Genomic DNA, 20,836 nt, shown 5'->3' on the forward strand with positions numbered 1-20,836 from the left:
TGAATCGCAAGTGCTGGAAGCCCCCAGAGAGACCGGCTGGGCCTGAGCTGAGTAATGTCCCCAGGACCATGGCTTGCTTCCGGCTTACTCTCTAGCACCAGCCCAGGGTTGATGGTAAGCAGAACACAGACTTAGAAAAAGTGCGTACACCACACAGACGCACACTCACACTCACGAGATGCCACCCTGCCCTCACGCACCCTAAGAGCACGCGGTCCCAGGAAGCGAGACTTATGGATTTGGTCTTGGTCCTGCATTCACTCGCTCCGTGACCTTGGGCCACCTGGACTTCTCTGGTCTCAGTTTTCTCATTTCTAAAATAAGAAAGTTGAGTCTGGTGATGTCCAAGGTCATCCTAGCTCTGACAATTAGGGTTCTTTCCGGAAGACCTGGTTGATTTCCAAACAAAAAAAAAACCTATGAGCAGACAGTGGTTAAATTGCTAAGATTAAAACAGACACCGGAGCCCTTAGTAAATAAATCTCTCTTCATACATCTCCCTAGCGGGGTCAGGCGACTCTCAGGAACCCCTACAGCCCTGGGAGGGGAGGCGATGCCTGGAACTCTCCAGATGCTGGCTCAGCTGGTCATCATCTAGAGAGGACCCCAAAGCAACGACCCCTCCATCTTGGAGCTTCGGGCCATGTTTGGTTTTGCCTAACAGCCCCTGGTGCTCATTTTATTGCAGCCTCGTTCTCTGAAGCTTGGAGTAAAGAGCAGTAAAACGAGCCAGTGAAAGCAAAGGAAACACTGGAGACTTTTTTTTTTAACCTCACGAGGCAAGTCAACTGCTTCTTTCTCTTGCTTCAAAAGTATAAAGCGCTCCTGTTACAAAAATATTTTTGTTGCTGAATCTGCAGAAGCCACTGCATCCGCCAGCTGCCTGGCACACTCCGTGTCAAGGAGCCAGATCGTCCAGGAAGGTGCTATGTGTTGAGGATGCTTCAAAGGCGAACACTGCAGCGACTGGCTGTGACTCAACTGAGTGATTCAATGTGCTTTCTGGAAAGTTATGCTAACCTTTCATTTTCTTCAAAAATATGCCATGGGGAAAGAAGCACAGCCCCCATACCCACAAGAGAACGTGCACGTCTGCTAAGGAAAAGCAGACTAGGCCACAGAGGACTTGAGGGGGATGTCAGTGTCTAAGACTTGCCTGAGGGACGGTGACACCTAGCCTGTTAAGGAGGGAAGGGAGCCCACCAGGGCTGGAAAGGTGAGCAGATCAGCGGTCCAGAGATTTGCTAGAGCGGAGCTGCTGGGGGCAGGACCAGCTACGTGACTGGCGGGGCTCAGGGCCAAAGAGGAATGTGGATCGCTGGTTCACAAAGCGCTTCCAAAGCGCCACAGGTACTAATGGAAAGTTTAGTCTTTTCTTCTACGTTCTCTTCCTCTCAACCTATCCTACTTTTTTTTTTATTTGCTCTTTGGTGCTCCTGGTGCACAAAGATATTCACGGGGCGGGTGCAGACCCGGGGACCCAGGACTCAGTGCTCGGTCCCCCAGCTACTGGACAGAGCCAGGCGTTGAGCCTAACCAGGGACATGGAAGACGCGCCAGGCACCGCCTCATCCCACAGGCCCAGTGCCCCGACTCACAGAGGATGAGCAACCCCAAGGGCACTGCAACTTCTTCCTCACAAGGATGCACTAGGTCCCTGGATGGGGTGGGAGAGGCTTGGCCCCTCTTGGTCACCATCACACCACCCGCTGCCCCCAGATGCCGTGGGGTGTGCATGCCTAAACCTCACCCTCGCTTCCTGGGGAGAGGAGCCTGGCAGTGATTGTTGCTCGAGGCCAGGGGTTCAGGGGACAGGGGAGCTGGGAGGCCGAGAACCCATCCTGCGGAGGTGACGGGAAGTCAGCAGGAGGAACAGAGCGTGGACTGAGGCTTTGATCCCCAGCACACACACCCCTACTGTCTCATCAGACTTCACCCACAAAACACCACTTCGAAGATAAAATTAAGGCAATGACCTCAGAGCATTAAACCCCCAAACAAGGAACCCTTCTGAGCACAGGGCCCGTGAGTACACAGGTCACACTCCCATAAAGCAGCCCTGCTGAGGGAAAGGGGGTGGGCCAACAAGGAGATTCTTGGGATTCAGATTAGAGAGGGTGAAAGTCATCATTGATGACAAGGTCACAGGTACAACCAAGGGAGGGTGGCTGCATGGAGCAGGTGAACAGTGGGCACTACGATGACCTCAGAGCATTAAAACCCCAAACAAGGAACCCTTCTGAGCACAGGGCCACGAGAGAAAGGGAGTGAGTACACAGGTCACACTCCCATAATGCAGCCCTGCTGAGGGGAAGGGGGTGGGCCAACAGCGAGATTCTTGGGATTCAGATTAGAGAGGGTGGAGGTCATCAGTGATGACAAGGTCACAGGTACAACCAGGGGAAGGTGGCTGCATGGAGCAGGTGAACAGTGGGCACTACCAAGGGGCCGGGGCAGGAAGGAGTGAGGTCACCAACACATGCGGGACCCAGAAGAACGGGGTAATCCAGTTGCCGCCATCCACTCCCCCGAATGACATATTAACACTGTTGAACGGCGGGGGGAGGGGCAGATGGGACAAATGGGAGGACCCAGAAGAATGGGGTAATCCAGTTGTCGCCATCCACTCCCCCGACTGACATATTAACACTGTTGAACGGCGGAGCAGATGGGACAAATGGGAGGGGTTCAGGCAGGAGAGATAAGAGCAGTGGAGTGATGGAGGGAAAAAGAACAGAGGATGGTCATGGAAAAATAAAGAGAAAGAGAGAAAGCAAACGAAAAATGAAATGAGCTTCCCCCTCGCTATTTATGGACGCCGCCATAGTATTTAGTCTCCTTTAAGCTATAGCAAGACATGCTGGTGTCTCCCTTTCTCTCGTGGTTTAAGCCAGAAAACGTCAACGGTTGTAAACAGGAGCCCAGCGGCCAGTGAGTGTCTACATTCTGCAGCCTCCAGAGGAGGAAAAACATGGTCAAGTGCAGCTCTTGCCTTCTCTGACTTCATCTTGGCCAACGCTGCTACACCAGCGTTTGGCCAATAAATATTTATAAATCAATGAATGTGGAATGAATAAATGAAAAGGACGAACAAACCAGGTCTTCGAAGATCCATTGAGATCTTAAAAGTGGGGTCAGCCCAGTAACTGGAGTTAACTGAGTAACTGACGACATAGCCTGGCTGTCAGCTGTCTACACGGCTACAGGCTCAGGAGTCAGGGAAGCAAAGAGAACAGCTTATGCCCACCAGCTACCCAAGGGGAAGGGCTGTGGTCCCACTCTTTTTGGTGGGCTCAGTCTGTTGGACTGAACTGAAGACTGAACTGGCTCCTCACTATCCACGACCACTCAGAGCTTGTGCCCTAGGCAAAGAAGTTGCCCAGGATGTAGCATTCCTTTCAAATTTATTTTTAAAAATTTAAAAGATATTTCATCTCCTCTGGGTAAAAATAATTTGAGATAGTTAATGACACAGGACATATTATAAGAAGTGAATTAATATATCTTCATGACATAAAATGGGGACATAGAGAATCTTCTAACCACAGGGCCGATGGCTTCTATGAGCTGCCTGGTCGCCACAGCAAAGACGAAAACACCGTGAGTCATGTGTTCTCGGGATCGGATTCAAGTGCCTTGATTAACAAAAGTGACTTGTTAATTAGCACTCTTATTGGAATAAGCAGCCCGCACGTCATCAGAATGGCTTATTTCTCCCGTGCCGCAGACCGTGGTCTTGATGGTTTTAAGAAACCGGTTTTGGGAATCCACACCTACACTGCCCTGAATGGAAGGTGACCAGTTCATTAGGACCCCTTTGCACTCACAGACGCTCAGGAGATTGGCCGCATAAGAAACTGGAGATTTCCAGAGGATGACCTGGAATCCCAAAGATCCAGTAAGAAATGTACACAACACGTGCAGGAACCAGCTAACCAGGAATGCTGGCTTGTATTCTAGAGGGCTCTAATGAACTCACTGGAAAGTAAGTTTGCACTTGGTCCAAGGTCCAGGTCCTCTGGGCTGGGCAGAAAAGAACTAAGTAACTCAAGCCCCTGCACTCTTCCCCTTTCCTGGCTCTGTCCGCCCTTCCCACTGCAGCTTGATGCTACTTCCCCAGTAAGCTTTCCTGCCTATGCTGCCTACAGAGGACTCCCCCACCCCAGCGCCTTCTACCTCTTCTCTGCTTGTTCCGTCTTTGTACTTATCACCGTGTTTATTCCGGTTGACCTCTTTCCCACACTAGACTGTAATCTATGGCTTTTACTCATTGCTGATACATCCTCAGCACTTAGCACAGTGTTTGGCCAAGACAGATGCTCAATTAATGTTGATAAACTCTGTGGATAAATACGGGATGAATGAAAGCATGAGAAAACCAGGCTTTAAAAGGTCATTAGGATTTAAAATTGGATAATAGTTTGCAAAATATCCTGGAATTCACATAAGCTCCTCTCCACTGATATTACGGAGAAACGGGCAAAAATTAAGGCTTCTCTGCTTAATCCGGCCAAACCAAAGCAGTAGCAGCAGCAAAGCAGCACAATCCGCCCCCAAGAGGAGGAGCAAATGACATGAGTGAGCTTCGCTGTCCCTCCCCCTTTGGCCCCCTAGGACTTCGCCTTTCGCCTCACTCGGGTCTCATGAGCATATTTAGCTTCCATCATGTCACACCGGGGGCGGCAAACTTCTCCTGGGAAAGGCCAAAAAGTAAATATGGGCCATATGGGCTCCATTCTAACTATGCAATTCTGTTGCGATAGGGTGAAAGCAGCCCTAGACTCTACATAAAGGAATGGGCATGGCTGTTTTCCAATAAAACTTTATTTATAAAAACAGATGGCGGGCTGGATTCGGGCTGCAGACTGTAAGGGGCCAACCCTGGACTCTAATACACTATTACACACTCACTAAGCTGTCAAATGGAACCAATGTACCTCCCCACTCAAGGAAGAGGACGGAAGACATTCCCACTGGGCCACCTACCAATTCAGTCCCAACAACCTGGGACCTGCGTTGCCTGGACCATAAATAATAGTCTTGATCCAATTCCCTGAAGATGGTGCCAATATGAAAAAAGGCATTACCATATTAAGAGAAAAACGCAGCCAAAGAATTTCCTTCAATCGACTAAGTTCTTGAAACGGGGCCAGAGAACACACAAGGGCTCTGGTTTGGAGAGTTTGGGGAGCTGAGACATTTTCACATTCCAAAAGGAGCTGCACTCAGAACAGTCCCCATCGGGCCCTGGACGACGGCTGGAACAGAGGGACAGGGCCGACCTCCGCGCCACCATCTGGGTTTACGCTGCCTAATGAAATATTGATCCTCAACCCCCTAAAAATGGTAAAAAATCAATACAGTAATGGAAACCCAGGAACGTCAACACAGGCTGTGGCGTCTTTGTGGCTTCTTTAGTAAATTTAACAGCAGCCCTCTGAGGTCAGGGAGACAAAGAACGGAGACCACGAAAAGGCTGGCAGACGGGGAGTGGGGGGAAGGAATCCAAAATGGAAAAACACAGAACCCGAGGAAGAGGATAACTAGGCCGAGCGACCCACATTCCAGGGTGAGCGACAGACGGGAGATGGGGCGCCATCCCCATGCAGGCTCCGGTATCTGATTCACTCTTGGACAAGCTCGTTAGGCTGAGTCAGCGCCTTCTGACGCTCAGGTTGCCTGAGGAGAACTGGCTGGCTGAGTCACGCCTAACCCAGGCCACTTCCTCCCTCTCCATGGTCCCGGGGCACCAAGACCCCCCCAATTCGGAGGACTCAGGGCAGATTCACCACACGCAGGGCCAGATTCTGAGACAGGCCTGGAGGAGCCCAGAGTCTGCTCGTCCTCTGGGACTTGCATGTGAAAGGCCCCGGGCCCTCGACTGGCAGGGCCAGGACCCCGTCTGAACTTCAGGAAGATGAGAGCTGTCAGCTCCCCTGCCCCAGCAGCCAGCCAGCTCAGCAGTAAAAGGAGCCTCTGAAAACAAAGCTGCCCCCATCCCCAGGTCGCACGCTTCAGCCACTTCAAACAGGTCTGTAGGTGGCATCTGGCTCGAAGGTGGTAGGCCTGGGGGTGAGGAGAGAAAAACCGCCTCACAAGCCTCAACAAGGCTGCTTCCAAATATTCCCCTGGCTGTTGGCGTCAGGGCAAAGCGCCCACAGGAAACCTCACCACCTGGCCAGGGCCTCGCCTTACCAAAGACCACAGGCTGCGGAAGCCCCAGCCAACCCAGGTGTCACCAAGCCACAGGCGGCCCTCGGATCGGAGGAGCACTGGCCGAGAAGCTGGGAGGGAAGCAGGGTGCTGGGGGACAGGGGAGGGGGCTCTGCGACCAGCCTGGTGCACCGGCATCTCCTTATCAGAAAAGAAAATGGGGCTGCCGCTCACCGCGTGAGCCCCAGGCCCCTTCCCCGGCCCGCACCCACAGAGCAGTGGGCCTGCCTCCTGCTGAGCAGAGGGCTCTGACAGTCACACGTGGGACACTGCATACGGGGACACCTACCACCCGACAAGTGTGCCCCTCACACTCTAGCAGTGAAGATAAACTTAAATCATCACATACATAAGTCGACTGCGAGTTAGGATGAGGAGATGCACAGCGAAATGTGATTGTCTCCGGGGTTCTGTGTTCCCAGAGTGGCAGCGGGGTGGGGAGGCCCCAGAGGAGGGGGTGGCTGAGCAGAGTGGGTGAGGGGCAGAGTGGGGAGATGAGGTCAGGAGGGAGGGGGTGCCCCATCTGGCCGGGCCAAGGTCCCACAGGAGTTAAGAACAGTGGGAAGCGTGTAAAGGGTTGTATACAGGGTACACGGGACATGATCTGAACGTGGCAGTCACCGAGGGGACATCTGCTTTTCGCCTGTGTGTTTCCCAATCAACACGGCTGGAAAAACAGCTGTAACACAAGTAACTTTCCCTTAGCTCCTTCCATACACCCCTAGTATTTCTGCCCCTGCTCTGGCCTAAAGCAACCAAATAGCTTTTCACCTTTCTCCCTCCCTCCCTTCCTCCCCACCTCCCTCTGTCCCTTTCTCTCTTTCTGAACTACTCAGGAAAAAAAGCTGCATGAACAAAATGCTGCCTGTGGATGAAAATTCAAACCGCTCTGCGAACACGGCCAGTGTCGTGTTAGACACACGGGGAAACAGTCAAGATCTGATGCTGAACTAGTCTGCCCTCAAAGCTGCTTCCTATTAAAATGTTTGCCTGCACTGTCCTTCCTTCTTGCAGCTGGCATTCTGTCTCCAGGGGAATGCTGGCCTGGCCAGGCCCCGCCCCAGGAGAGGGGAGTGACAAATCCCAGGACAGAAGGGGAAAGCCTGCAGCGGGGCACCCACCTCCACCGGGTGTGGCGGGGGCTGGTGGGGACAGCAGACCATGCAGGAGATGGCTGCCAGCTGCCTGAATTTCTTCTGAAAGTTCGCCCGGCTCAAATCTCAGCAGGGAGAGCGAGCGCACATGTGTCTGCTCAGCAGTGAGAAGCAAAAAAAAAAAAGTTCTTTGGTCACAAGCCCGGAACGTCTCTGGCAACCTGAAGCCAAGGGAGGTTCCCTGGAGATGTGAGGGGGGCTCCGAGGATGGAAGGAGAAGGCAGATCGGGCTCCGACGGGGCCAGGACCCGGGGCTGGGGTCTCAGCAGCAGGGGCTCCGCCAGCTCCGCCCATGTGTAACATCCAGTTGCCTCTTCCAGGGCAAGAGCTGCTGGGTCTAATGCGTCACGGGCACCGCGACCGCGGGCCCCAGCAAGACTGTCTGGTGGGGAGAAGGAGACCCCACAGGCGACGCTGGCCGCTGCTGCCAGGAGGGCGCCGTGTGCTCAGGAAGGGCAGGAGCTGTTTAAGTAACGGGGAACCCCTCATGTGAAATCGTGACGCTGGAGGGAAGAAACGGGCCCCAGATTCGGGGCCAACGACTTAGCCATGGGGCCCTGGAGGTGGCGGCCACTCGCGGCTTCACGGGGTTATTAGAAAATGGCCCTGGGAGGCTGGGCCATGCCCCGCACGGCAAACACCGTTTGGAGCGATCCTCGACCCCCAAGCCCAGTTTCCGCTGGTTCTGCCCCGCCTCCTCTGAGTCTTCCTGCTCCGTTTCTTCTTTTTTGTTATTCCCGAGAGTGACACAGCGTGAGGCAAGCTCACGCCCCATCCATCGCCTGCACATTTTTCAAGCCGTGTATGTGCCAAGGTGAGAGGCCTCATTCCAAGCCGGTCTCCACGCCCTCCCCTAAATCATCCCCCGTCAACAGAACCAGGGGGAATGAGCTGGAAGAGGCGTTCCCATTCTCTCCACTTCCAACTACTATCAGCAGAAAAAAAAGCAGTTTAGTCAGTGGAAACCAGTCTCTTGTGTGGGTGTCTGCAATTTAACATCCTTTCATTTCCGATTCCATTTCGAAAAGCCACATTCGTCCGACTTGAAATTTTCAAGCCCTTTTTTCTCGGGCTGGAAACGTTACAGCTCAGACGGGCGAGCGGCTGGAGGAAGGGCGAGGCTCCGGGGGCAGCAGGAGCCAGGTCAGAAACACTCGGCGAGGCTGCTCTGCTGAGGTCTTTCATATCCTGCCTGGACATGCCAAGGATGACACAAGGATATTCTCCACCTTGGCTCAAAATCCGAAAAGAATGTCCCCCGGCCAGAGCAGCTGCACGGTTCGCATCCACGAGTTCCAAACACGAAATGACTCAGCGGGGGCGGCTCACGCAGCACCCAGGCCAGCGCCCTACCTGCAGAGAGCCCCCTGCTGGCTGCCTTCCAAGGGCTCGGTGGACCTGAAAAGTCCTCATGTGGGGCCACAGGACGTGCTATTCTGGCCAGCCGCCTTCCGGTGAGACTACCACATCCTGGACACCTTCCTAGAAGTGTGTTCCTACACAGGGATGCACCGGCCTTCCTGTGGGCTATTTAAAGTCCAGCTGTGCCATCCCCCCACTAATGGCCGTGGGCCTGGGCAACTGGGGAGCAGCAGCCTGGCGGCTTAGGAGGCTATAACTTTACTACGGCATAGCTATGTGGCCTCGGGCAGGTCCTTAAGCTCTCTGAACCTCTGTTTCTTCCTCTAAAAAATAGGGATAATACAGCTATTTTTCAGATTAGGTGAAAGTTATAAATGAAGGCAGAGCCTGGGCCAGCATGAGAGCTTATCAAATAGAAGTTATTGTGATCAATAAACGTATTCTGAAAGATTCATTGTTATTAGCAATTCCACAGTCACCTAAGAGAAATAATAGGCAATTAGGACCTTGCCGAAGTCCAGTTAACAACACCGGGCACAGAGCCTGCTTCTGACTCAATGAACCGCACAGACAAAAACAGCCTGTGCAGCCTCACACTGGTCTGACTTCAGAGCCCACATCCAGGTAACGTTATGCAGAGAGCTGGAAAAGAACACCCCTCCTGGCTTCCAGTCCGTGATCTTTTCCTGGGCCAGCTGCAAGATTCCAACCCACCCTGAATCTTCCTTCCATGTGAAGTCTGAGAAATGACAAGGGCATGAAAAAAAACCAGAAAATGCAATTTCACTGAGCACATGCCACACAGCAAACCAAACCTCCACGATCGACGTGCCAATAAGGGGCAATTTTTGATGGTCTAATAAGAACTGGACTTACTTTCATGTATGCATACTTTGCTAAACATATCAACAGAGCGAAAATGACTGCAAGGAGAATATTTAAGTACAAAGCAAAACATTTTCGAACACAGCATTTCCCAAATTGAGCTTATTCTGTCTCAGTTTGGGGGGAAAAAAAAAAAGGTCCTATATTCAGATAATTATAATTTAGAGTAGACACCTCTTGAAGGAAAATCACATGCATATTAGCATAGCAAAAGCTCTGGCAAGTTCTGAATGAAAGAAATCCATTTGCTTTGTTTTAATTCATGGTTTCCAAAACTTTAAAGTATGGAGTCTTGTTTTTAAAAAAACATCTAGTAACCCTGCAAAAACCCAATTTGGGAGACCTATTTGTTCTCAAACCTAGAATGCACAAATGAACAAAAATTTGTAAAAACAGTTGCCTTAGGGTCAGGAATGCAAGGAAGATTCAGTTTTCACTGCTTACCTATAATTTCTTTATAAACCTATTGCTTTCCTCTATAAAAACATAAAACACTATTTTGAAAACTCTCGGATCTTACAGTCTGCTTATTACAGAAGCTTCCACAAAACCTCCCACCCCCAACCCTAACCACACTCGGCATCCCCTAAATGCTCTTCTTTGGCCCAGATTTCACTGGTTCCGTCCAGCTTCAGTGCCTTCACCAAAAAGCTGTGGTGCCCTTTGACCTCTCCGGGTTTTGCCCAGTTTTAGCCAGGGTGCCTGAGAACTGCATTCTGCAGGCGGGGAACACGTTTACCTCGTGGTCAATTTTGATGAGTGCGATGTCCGCCTTCTCGTCCACATCCTTGATTTTGGCTTCGTAGGTGGCTCCATTTTTCAGCTCAACTTTGACCCGGTGCTTGTTAGTCACCACGTGGGCGTTTGTCACAATCAGTCCATCTTCGGACACGATAAACCCAGACCCACTGGCCACCGGCACCTCCCTCTTAGAAAAAGGGAGCCTAGAAACCAAAAGAGCATTTGGTTAAGCACGAAACACCTAAAAATCAACTGGACACAGTGATGAATTGGTTCTACCACAGCAAGATGCATCTAGCTACTGTGCCTGTATAACCAGGTGTATTGAGATTAAAAAAGACAACATTAGGCCAACTTTTACAGGCAGCAGAAAAGTCCACTTAGAAAATGTCCTTAGGGAATCGCTTCAGACCTAGAGGTACTTAAACCATCTAGAAGAGTCAAAGCAGACTTAAATAGTCCGCCAGGACCACATCCTAAGGGAGAAACGTTATTTCCCCCTAAGAACACATTCAGTGACTCTCTGACACTTTAAAGTGTCTGCAAAACAGCTCTGATGCTGTGCTGGTGGCAACGTGCACTGGTGCGAGCTTCGGAGGCTGCAGACAGAAGGCGGGGCCTCTTTACTTGCGAAACAGTTCGATGTGAACCACGGCGGGGGCGATCTTCTCCACCACGTCGGCGATGAAGTTGTATTTATGGCGCAGACTGTTGGGGTCTTCCTGCCCTGAGGACGAAAACAAAGAGAAGACACCTGAAAACACTGGGCTCTGTGCCGCGGTCGCCTGGAGGGAGGTACGGGTCAGAGGGGCCGGAATGGGGGCTGAGGACGAGACGCCTGACCTGGGCTCAGTGGCAAAGACCCTTCTGGCTCTGGAGGAAATACCCGCTCAGACGAGACGCCAACATCTGTCCCAGGGGACCGCTTTGCTCGGTTCTCTTCCTATAGTAGCTTCGCCATGAAAATGCTGGACTGGAGAAGCCAGCGGATACCGGGACCTCCTACCAGCTATTTCAAAGTGGTCACCCAAGTGTCCCCTTGACATGGCATCCTCCTCCGCCAGTGTCCGTCCCTTCCCCAACTCCCGCAGCACCACCAAGAACGGCCCTTCTCAGCATACTGCCACCTTTGGGAGGGGTGGCCGAGGCTGTTTCTGACAAGATGCCCATCAGATGTCATAGATGTAAAGGACTATCATAAAAAGTCTTAAGGCAAAGGCACAGATCTTGTCTTTTCCACAGATACCATCTGTCCCCAGAGCAATTTTCCACCACACCTTAACCATTCATTCCAACCCCCAGACATCTTAGGTCAAAAGGCACAAGAGGTGCCTTGATACTGTTGGGGGAAAAAAGAGAAATAAATGACCACGATTTTCTAGATAAAAATATACACTATAATTGGTGAACCCCCACATGGTGAGCATTTTTGAAGCTACTTTCAGACAAAGCAATCTCTTTTGCATCGTATGATTTTCTAAGATGCAGAAAAGGACCTGCAACTTCTAGGCAAGATAAACCGATTCAACAAATTCATGGTGGCACCATTTTATTATTTTTGTTTCAAAACCGTTTCATATGGTACCTTATTTTCATCTTTCCCTTCTTCCTATGGAAGAGGAAAATCAGATGTTGTTCCCACAAGATATGTAGGGACTTTAAAAGACTTCTCCATAGACACTAAATTTTCTTAGTAGAAAGTATAAACAACAGAAAAATCTGAGCAAACTCACAACGTTTCCACTTAATACTGGCCCCCTCCATATCTGCTACCGTCCCAGGATTCCTAGTGGCACCTCCTGGATTCTCTGATGAAGAATGTAAACGAGGGGACAGGAGCATTCCTTCCCAGCCAACAACCGGGTGGACATCACCCAGACAAGAGCCGTGAGCAAACCATCAGGTTCCCTCAGCCCAACTTCCTGGGAAAGGCCAAAGCAGGTTTAATTCCAACAAGACCAGCATCCCTCGGGGAAGCGTGGAGTTTCTGAGACCCTCACAAGAAGGATGATGATTAAGTCTCGACACCGAAAATCAATAATTCACTTCCTCTCTCTGATTGCCAAATTAAGAACGGGAGAATCTGCCCACATCAGCAGTGAAAATAAACACGGGTTTTTCCAGCTAAAATGAGAACTGGTTGCTTTCTCACACAAATTAGGGAAAGTGGCCCCAGGGTCTGTCCACCCTGGGAAAGCAACATGGGAGAGCAAGGAGGACACTGGCCTGGACACTAGAAGGCCCGGGTCCCATCCTCTGTCACCTGTGAAATGGGGCTGACTGCCTCTAGAACGAGCTGCGAGGTCTCTTCCAGTCCAGTGTTCTATGATCTGATCCCTACTTCCCCCTCCTACCCCAGCATGCTAGAGCCAGATAACAGTTTTGTCGAATTTGAGGTTGGGCACGGGACTGTCCAAATTCTGCAGATGAATAAACAGAAAGGAGGAGCAGCGTGAGCACAGACCATATTGAAAAGGCGAACAGACAAGCCTTAATTGTGCAGCTTCGATGAAAAAATAACCAGTGACCTCCATTACCATCCCTTGGTGGACCAGCGTCAATGGGGAAAATTAAACAGAGCAGCAACAATTGAATATAAGGAACATCAACTAATTGTTCACGGATGGGCAAACCAAAGAGGAAGTGTCTGTCTTCTCCAAATGCAGTTCCGGATGAGGAATAAAAGTGTCTCGAAGAGCAGCTTGGCTCAGCATGAGAGTCCTGCTCCAGGACTTTTAAAAGCTCATCTATCAAACTAGGGCTGCTGCTGCTGCCTCACGGTCTTTAGAAACCCTGGCTGACCCCATCTGCTCGGATCTCTGCTGCTGGTCACTCATCTTCCTTCCAGAGAGGGGTCAGCCTAAGCAGAGACTTCCCAGAGATGGTCCCAGGCTGGCTCTGCCACAACCCTCTCTTTGAGTGATGCGGACGGAGGCATCCAGGCCACTCGAGCTGGGGAGAATGGGTAAGAGGAGCACACGCTCTAGACTCGGAAGAATCAGGGCGTGTGCCACTCAGCACAACACGAACCTGCCGTGTGACCTTAGTTATGTCCCCTAAGTATTCCAAGTATTATCTTGTTGTCCATAAAATGTGATGACAATAACACCTCCCTCGATGTGTTCTGGATGCTGATTTTATGTTTATGAACTCCTGTAGGTGAAGTGCTCAGCCAAGTCATGCCATAGAATAATAAAAAAATAAAAAATAAAAAAATGATGGGGAAAGGTGCTGCTCAGTAGGCAGCCCTGGATGGACGTGAACACCACACACCTCAGTGGTACAGCAGGGAGACAAAGGGAGAGGTGAGGCGTCTGGGGAACGACTCTCCCCACCTTGCCGAATTCATGTAGGTCCTGGAGGCTCCTCCTAACAGGGCCACCATGGCCACCACTGCAGAGGCACAGCCCAACGGGAAGCTGTGAGAGACCCGTTTTTCTGGCTTTGACATGTACCTCTGTTCCCCAGCTTCCAAGAGTACCCCACAACCAGTGCAGAAGGAGGACAGGGGGCTGGTCAGCACAATAATCTAGCCTGAATTGAAGCCCAGGTGCACTTTCGAATAACCACGGAGCAAGCAACCTGTACCAACAGCAGACAATCTAACTCCCTCTGTGAAGCGAGGGCCTTGTTCAGTTGGGCCAGAAGTGACGTCAGAGGTAAGAAGGACGGGAAGCCTCAAGCAGGGTCAAGGCCTGGCCCTTCTAACCGCTCCACTGTTGTGCAGAAAGCTGGAGCTGACCGGTGTTCTGTAATGGCCTGCCATTTAGAGAAAGCTGGCGACTCAGAATTCAGAAAAGCGAAAGTAGGGTATTTTCTACATTCCTGATTAATGAAATGAGAGAAAAGACAAAAATGACCAATATCAAGAATCAAAGAGACAGCAACACCACAGATTCTATAGACATTATAAGTTTTTGTAAGTGATTATTACAAACAAATTTATGCACGTAAATTCTACAGATTAGATTAAATGGACAGATTTCTTTAAAGGTGTAATTTACCAAAGCTCACTCAACAAGGTATAGCTATCCTACATAATTCTGCATCTATTAAAGAAATGCATTTTTCGTTAAAAACCTTCCCACAAAGAAAATTTTCAAGCCCATAAGGCTTCACTGCTGAATCGTACCAAACATTTAAGAAAAAGACAATACGAACACTTCACAAACTTTTCCCCAAAACAGAAGAGGGGAACCACACTGCCCAATTTATTTCAGGAACTCAGCACTACCCTAATGTAAAACCCAGAGAAAAGACAAAAGAAAATTATAGACTAACATTCAGCATGAACATAGGCCAAATATCCTTAAATCTTTTAGCAAACAGAATTCAGCAATATAATAAAAAGAATAATATATCATGACCAAGTGGGTTTTATCCCAGGAAAGGATAAGGTTGGTTTAACATTCAAAAACGAAACAATATAATTCACCATATTAACATACTAAAAATGAAAATCCAAATGATCATCTCAATAGATGCAAAAAAAAAAAAAAAAGAATTTGACTAAAACCTACGGTTAGCATCATATGAAATGATGAAACTTAACTAAGCTGCTTTCAAATTAGTGACCCACAGAAACTTATGAACGATAACAAATGCTTTTGATTTGATACACTCAGTTTGGGGTCAATTGGCTTCACAGCAATAGAAATCTTAAAAAATAAAAATAACAATAATAATAATATGGGAAGGTGGGGGAAGGGGAAGAAGAGAAGCAGAAGCAGCAACGATAGTAGTAATAGTTGCTGTTGTTGTCATAGGGGCTGTGAAATTGATACGCTAGTGGGTAGCAGAGCACAGCCTCTAAGATGGTAGGTGGGTTGGGGCTCCAGACTGAGATGAGGGTTAAGGTGGAGCCCAGCCCATAAATGGCCCATTCCAGGGCATCCCAGGGTCCCAGCATGGGGTCAGGTCTCTAGCACTTAGATTCCTCCTGAGGTCACAACTGGTCCTTCACAGGGCTAAGCCTACCGGAAAAAAATCCAATGGCCCCAGCTTGATTGAAAAAAAAAAAACACCACCACCACCATTCGGCAAACTAGAAATAAAAGAGAATTTCCTCAGCCTGATAAAAGGGATCAATAAAAAATCTAAAGCTAACATCACATTAATGGTGAAAGACTGAATGCTTTCCCTCTAAAAACAGGAAACAGGCAAGGCATTCGCTCTTACCACTTCTAGACTTTTTTTTTTGAAGTCCTAGAGAGAACAATTAGGCTATAAAAAGAAATTAAAGGCATAGAGATCAGAAAGGAGACCATAAAACTGTCTTTATTTGCAGATGACATAAGGGTCCATACAGAAAAGCTTAGGAATTTATAAATATGCTACCTAAATAAGTGAGTTTATCAGTACCTCCAGAACAATAGGTCAATAACACAATCAACTGTATTTCTATGTATTAGCAATTAACAACTAGAAATTGAAATTTTCAAAATCTCCCTATTGCTAAGCTATCAATTCTCCCAAAACTGATCTATAGATTCAATATGCCCCCAATGAAAATCCCAGCAGGAGTTTTTATAAAAATTGATAGGTGATTTCTAAAATTTACATGGAAAGGAAAGAACATAAGATATCCAAAATAATTCTCAAAAAGAGAAAAATGAATGACTTATACTATGCGATTTTATTTTAAACAGAAAAGGCCTGAATAACTAGGATTCGTAGAATGACGAGTCGCAGCATTTGAAAGACGGAGCTTTCCACTTACCTAATAAATATTTATCATTAATGGTTTTTAACACAACAAATGACCCATTAAGTGTAGCCAACATTTCCTATAATTTTATGAGTTTTTAGACTAGCAAGATTCCATCCAAAGCTAACAAATGATTCATCTTTCCTTTTTACAAACTACTGGTCAAGCACCCAACTCCACAAATCCTGCTTCCTTGGATCCCATCACTCCTGGAGTTTTACAGAAAATATTTTTTAATGACTTTCCACAACTTCCTTATAGGAGAAAAGAGAGAGACACACAGTGTTGATAAATTTCCATAATTAATGTAAAAATTAGAATAACAGACACTTTCATTATCAAGAATTTACTGAAAAGAGCCAGGCGCTAAGTGAAGTACTTGACATACATTCTCACACCGAAAATGAAAATCGCAGTGAGGGAACCGTGAATCAAAGATTTAGCACAAAATCGGACACATGCTTTTTAAACACATCAAAACGAGCGCTTCTTTCATCTTGAAGGCAAAAATGTCAGGTAAAGATCAGATGTGAGGCAGGAAGGAGAGAAATACCCACTTCCAGGCCTAACGCCATGGTCCTCAAACTCTGCCCCAAGGCACCCAGGACACCACAGCGAGCTCACAGGGTATTTCGAATTTCCTGAGGAAACAGTGATTCTTGATATCGGATGGACACCTGGAGAACTAGCTCTAAGTAATTCGCTCACGGTTTCAAAATCAGATCTCCTGACGGTCCTTTCGACGACTCCATACCTCGATGAATTTGGATTTCTGTTGGTCGCTACGATTAAAAGCAAAGACTGTACAAAAGTCAGTGTTGACGTGGAAACGGGGGTGGCAGTGTCCAATCTGATCCCAACATTTGAGAGACTATGTGGATAGGCACCCAACAGGTGGATACATCCCATTCGTAAGTAATTGTGGTCAGTAAATAATAAAATTAAAATATCTTAAAAAATTTTTTTCAAACGACCACTCTGAATTATAAGGACACAAATATTTAAGTCGTTAGGATCTAATCACTTGATCATTGGAATTGTTAGGTATTTCTTTCTTTCGGCCTAGGAGGTACCAGGAAAAACATTACTGAGATGCTAAGGGTGCCACAAACCCTGAAAGTTTGGGAACCTCCGTCTGCGGTCTCTCGGGCTCTTTCCCGAGTTGCTGCTCAGCGGCCATGTTTGAGAGCAGAAGTGGATTTGCAGGAACGGTAAACAGAGCTGCAGCCGCGAGCCCTCTGTCTGCCCCGTGAGGGGCCCCGGCAAAGCATTCAGTTGTCACGTGCTTTTGAAAAATTTGTAGAACATTCAAACTGCTGTTGGTTGAGGCCACTGTCTCCTTCCCTGTCACATGTTTCCTGTCCTGTCACAATGGCCGTGGGCATTTGGGGAAAGCAAAACTGGGGAATCACTTTCTTTGGGTTTAGTTAGATTCATTTATGTGCTCTGAAGTCACTTCTGTGTCTAGTTAAGTGACGGATCTATCCTGGTATAGAAATGATTTCTGGGGACACTCCTCCTGTCTCCCCGCCACCTCCCCTGGTGCAGGCCAGAGGTCGTGTGCAGAGCTTTGTTGGTAGTGACGAAATATGCCAGGGGAAAGACTGAATTAACAATAACAAAATAATTAATAATTCTACTCTCCGTAGGAAATATTATAAAATCATTGTCACGTGAAAAGGTGATCGAAGAGTCTACAGCCAAAAAACTATAGGGGTTAAAGTATTTTAAACATAAATGTGAATCCGGCAGCTAATAACATCATCGTGACATTTTTCTGAGTTTTGTGGAGTTCCTAGTTATCTGTCTACTTTTTGAAATCTGTAATTCGTGGCAGTTTCTTTTTTCAATCTAAGTAAATAATCATTTTCACGCCTAATGTTGTAGTCATCATTTTGAATTCTTTCTCTTAAAGAGGGTCCCCCAAATTAAACTGTACACGTTTCAGGTCCCATAGAACCTGGAGCTGCCGGCGGATGGTGGGGCGTGCCACCTCCCTGGCCCTCAGGAGCACAGAGCTGACTCACAGGGCAAGGGGCACACCTGAGCCGTGCCAACAGGACCCCTAAACTATACCTATAGGACACGCTGCCCTGGCCGGCGGGGACTCTCAGTCGCTGGCCTTCGCCATGGACAGCGTGGGAGGGGTCTCCCTGGAAGTCCAACGAGACCCTTGGGGCAGCGCCTGCCCCACACCAGTCTGCAGCTGCCCCACACCTGGCTCCAGTGGTCCTAGCCTCGGATCCGGATGCCCGGGTCCACCCCTCATCCCCGTGCCACGCAGAGCTGCCCGTCCTCTCTTACCTTGATCTAGCAACTCCGGTCCACAAACGCGGAGTGTCAGGGATAGAGGGGACGGCCCAGCTCAGCTCCAACCCCAATATATTCCTAGCGGGGTCAGCAAGGCAGAGAAAGGCCACAAGGCTCTTTGTCAACACCCAGAGTGACTTCAGCCAGGCCTGGCCTCAAATCTCGATTCTGCCCCTTTCGGCTGTTAGTTCAGGGAGTGGCCTTCTCCGTGTGAGCCTGTCTCCCACTCTGCAATATGGAGATCATACCACCTACTTCGGATGGTTGGGAGCGCACGCACATAAAGCACTAGGTCTGAGGCCCCTTTGGGGGCCGGGAGCTGGCCTCCAAACACACTATGCTCTACCCCTGCACCCACGCTTTTCTTCCTGCCTGGAATAACAACACCAAGAAGAACATTAACACTCATTTATTGAGCATCTGCTGTGTGTCGAGCGCAATGGCAGACACTGAAAAATGTCACCTCTAATTATTCCTGCAAGCCTGCAGGGTGAATCCTCTCCCCAGCCTACAGAAAGATGGAGAAGCAGATCAGAAGGAAGGCAGAGGTAAAGCTGTTGCTAAAAGCCCCAGAGGTGGCGAGTGGCAGAGGCGGGAGGCTAACCCCATCTGTCTGGCACCCAAGCTGGAGCTCTCTGCTCTGCATCTGTGGCCTCCCTTCCAGGTCGCTGCCCCTTCACCCAGCCTCCAGCCCCCCGCAGCTCACACGGTAGTGGGAACAGCTCCCCGCTTCCGGGCCTGAGAACTCAGGGCCAGGACTCAGGATTCACAAGCCAACCTTCGCTTCCAGCAAGAACAATCGCACAATCCAATTTCTCCCCGGAGCTGATAAGTAGAGCTAATTTGGAAAACAGAATGCAGTGTATCTGAGGGAAAAGAAATGAATCCTCCTTTATTCAGAGGGAACAGCATGTTCCCAAAATGCAAATCAGCTGCAAGAGCAGATTGATCAAATCACTGGCATTTTAATGCACTGTCTTACATTCAGGAGCCACAAGACAATTTGCGGAGCCCAGTGCAAAACAAAAATGTGGGGTCCCTTGTTTCCAAATTATGAAGAATTCCAAGGTGGTCCTGCAGAGCATGGAACCAGGTGCAGGCCCTTCTGAGCGCGGGGCCCTGTGGGACCGCACAAAGGTTGAAAGCCCTTGATGCCAGCCCTGCCTGCATTCCAACTTCATTTGATTTAAAACCCAACGTGCAGGTGACATACTGAGAAGCATTGCACTGGCTCAGGAGCTGGGTGAGATGCTGCTGTACCCTGGGTGAGCCCAAGCCCCCCACAGGCAGCCTCCAGGGACTGACAGAGCACCCCGCATGCAGGGAGGGAGGTGGTGCCCATCTTCCATGATCTTAAGTCGCCGGGCACAGCTCCCATGGTGCAAGCAAGCTGTGCAACCTCAGCCAAGCCTCTTGTGCTGAATATCCCTCAACTTTAAAATAAGGAGCTTTAGCAGGTGGCTTCCATGGTCCCTTCTGGCTGTCACAGAGAAAGAAATCACTTGTGCTTTTTCACCTCATTTCTTCGATTTTCAATGCCAGCAAAGGTAGTGGTATTTTAAAGACTAAAATCACAGCACAGCCCAGTTCCGACAGTTGGCAGGATTGGGGGGAAAGGACAAAATGTGAAGAAAGAAACTCAGCCAAAAAGACCTCGGGATTCGGCCAGGGTCTGCCCAGCAGGGGACTGAGGGCGGCAGGCGGTGTGGGGACAGCTCGCCCTCCCGCACCTTCTTCAGCCTCCCTGACACTTCTGATCCAGCCCTTCTCTTCCACCAGTGCCTGCGCCAGGGCACAAAACACACAAGACAGAGTTCTTTCAAAGGCAAGGGCACAAAAGGCATTGTACAGAGGTCGGAAATGAAGGCCCGTGGAAAGCGCTTCCCATTTTCACGCGAAGGGCCAGGAGCCCCCTCTCCTGACTGTGAACAACCCAGGGGAGCTCCGACTCATGAGATGCCAGCTGGGACACACCGCCACCCTAGACTCAAAGTCCCTCCGCAAAGCCCCAGGAAACCTCCCGGCCACCAGCAGACACACGGCCAGCCAAACTCCCACTGGCTCAGAAGCTGTAAATAAAGCAGCGACCACAGCAGAAACCCCAGGGGTGTTGTGAACATTTTAAATAGTCATCGGGAATAGTTCAGCCACTGGCGGGGTCTGGGACGCACTCCTCAACTGTCATCAGCTGCCATCTCACAACCCCGACACCCCAGGGAGGAGTCCTCCAGTCTCTAGAGCCCCATCCTCCAAGTACCGGCCTAGACTCAGGCCCAGAATCCAGTGACACCCCAGCAATTATTGCCATGGGGGTGTAGGCTGGAGGCTGTCCTCTTCATCTCTAGATGGTCCGAGGGTCACATCTGAACATTTATTTCTTTGCCTCTAGCATGGCTAGATTAAAAGTACAAAGAGCCTACTTGCTGGGTAAATAAAGCCAGACTCAAATCCAGAGGTGACTCCA

The 20,836-nt window shown here is 49.3% G+C and overlaps 1 protein-coding gene across 1 annotated transcript in view; it reads right to left on the reverse strand.

Moving 5' to 3' along the window:
- Window positions 1-20,836, reverse strand: part of HTRA1 (HtrA serine peptidase 1) — a 47,023-nt gene that overhangs the window by 13,019 nt on the left and 13,168 nt on the right. The window contains exons 2-3 of the mRNA XM_015590650.2: window positions 10,983-11,082; window positions 10,354-10,558 (exon numbers count right to left, since the gene is read on the reverse strand). The gene's annotated coding sequence lies outside the window, so the exon portion shown is untranslated. The remainder of the gene's footprint in view (window positions 1-10,353; window positions 10,559-10,982; window positions 11,083-20,836) is intronic.

Source organism: Pteropus alecto, unplaced genomic scaffold (assembly GCF_000325575.1).
Source record: "Pteropus alecto unplaced genomic scaffold, ASM32557v1 scaffold205, whole genome shotgun sequence".
In the NCBI taxonomy this organism is placed as follows: Eukaryota; Metazoa; Chordata; class Mammalia; order Chiroptera; family Pteropodidae; genus Pteropus; species Pteropus alecto.